Source organism: Hemiscyllium ocellatum, chromosome 24 (genome assembly GCF_020745735.1).
Source record: "Hemiscyllium ocellatum isolate sHemOce1 chromosome 24, sHemOce1.pat.X.cur, whole genome shotgun sequence".
NCBI lineage: Eukaryota > Metazoa > Chordata > Chondrichthyes > Orectolobiformes > Hemiscylliidae > Hemiscyllium > Hemiscyllium ocellatum.
In genome coordinates this window covers 1,107,501-1,109,644 of record NC_083424.1, presented here as the reverse complement: position 1 = coordinate 1,109,644, position 2,144 = coordinate 1,107,501, and positions in this window count along the sequence as shown.

Sequence of the window (2,144 nt, the reverse complement as noted above, 5' to 3'; positions counted from 1 at the left end):
CACTATGTTCACTCTCTCTCTCTCTCTCCACCCTATGTTCACTCTCTCTCTCTCTCTCTCCACACTATGTTCACTCTCTCTCTCTCTCTCTCCACCCTATGTTCACTCTCCTCTCTCTCTCTCTCCACCCTATGTTCACTCTCTCTCTCTCTCACTCACTCCACCCTATGTTCACTCTCTCTCTCTCTCTCTCTCACCCTATGTTCACTCTCTCTCTCTCTCTCCACCCTATGTTCACTCTCTCTCTCTCTCTCTCTCTCTCCACCCTATGTTCACTCTCTCTCTCTCTCTCTCTCTCCACACTATGTTCTCTCTCTCTCTCTCTCCACACTATGTTCACTCTCTCTCTCTCTCTCCACACTATGTTCACTCTCTCTCTCTCTCACCACACTATGTTCACTCTCTCTCTCTCTCTCTCTCTCCACACTATGTTCACTCTCTCTCTCTCTCTCTCCACCCTATGTTCACTCTCTCTCTCTCTCACTCACTCACCCTATGTTCACTCTCTCTCTCTCTCTCTCTCTCCACCCTATGTTCACTCTCTCTCTCTCTCTCTCTCTCACACTATGTTCACTCTCTCTCTCTCTCTCCACACTATGTTCACTCTCTCTCTCTCTCTCCACACTATGTTCACTCTCTCTCTCTCTCTCCACACTATGTTCACTCTCTCTCTCTCTCTCTCTCTCCACACTATGTCACTCTCTCTCTCTCTCTCCACCCTATGTTCACTCTCTCTCTCTCTCACTCACTCCACCCTATGTTCACTCTCTCTCTCTCTCTCTCTCTCTCCACCCTATGTTCACTCTCTCTCTCTCTCTCTCTCTCTCCACACTATGTTCACTCTCTCTCTCTCTCTCCACACTATGTTCACTCTCTCTCTCTCTCTCTCTCTCCACACTATGTTCACTCTCTCTCTCTCTCTCCACCCTATGTTCACTCTCTCTCTCTCTCACTCCACCCTATGTTCACTCTCTCTCTCTCTCTCTCTCTCCACACTATGTTCACTCTCTCTCTCTCTCTCCACCCTATGTTCACTCTCTCTCTCTCACTCACTCCACCCTATGTTCACTCTCTCTCTCTCTCTCTCTCTCCACACTATGTTCACTCTCTCTCTCTCTCTCCACCCTATGTTCACTCTCTCTCTCTCTCACTCACTCCACCCTATGTTCACTCTCTCTCTCTCTCTCTCTCTCCACCCTATGTTCACTCTCTCTCTCTCTCTCTCTCTCTCTCCACACTATGTTCACTCTCTCTCTCTCTCTCCACACTATGTTCACTCTCTCTCTCTCTCTCTCTCTCCACACTATGTTCACTCTCTCTCTCTCTCCACCCTATGTTCACTCTCTCTCTCTCACTCACTCCACCCTATGTTCACTCTCTCTCTCTCTCTCTCTCTCCACACTATGTTCACTCTCTCTCTCTCTCTCTCTCTCCACACTATGTTCACTCTCTCTCTCTCTCTCCACACTATGTTCACTCTCTCTCTCTCTCTCTCTCTCCACACTATGTTCACTCTCTCTCTCTCTCTCCACCCTATGTTCACTCTCTCTCTCTCTCACTCACTCCACCCTATGTTCACTCTCTCTCTCTCTCTCTCTCTCCACCCTATGTTCACTCTCTCTCTCTCTCTCTCTCTCTCCACACTATGTTCACTCTCTCTCTCTCTCTCCACACTATGTTCACTCTCTCTCTCTCTCTCTCTCCACACTATGTTCACTCTCTCTCTCTCTCTCCACCCTATGTTCACTCTCTCTCTCTCACTCACTCCACCCTATGTTCACTCTCTCTCTCTCTCTCTCTCTCCACCCTATGTTCACTCTCTCTCTCTCTCTCTCTCTCACACTATGTTCACTCTCTCTCTCTCTCTCTCTCTCCACACAATGTTCACTCTCTCTCTCTCTCTCTCTCTCCACCCAATGTTCACTCTCTCTGTCTCTCTCTCCACCCTATGTTCACTCTCTCTCTCTCTCACTCACTCCACCCTATGTTCACTCTCTCACTCACTCCACACTATGTTCACTCTCTCTCTCTCTCTCTCTCTCTCCACACTATGTTCACTCTCTCTCTCTCTCTCACTCACTCCACCCTATGTTCACTCTCTCTCTCTCACTCACTCCACACTATGTTCACTCTCTCTCTCTCTC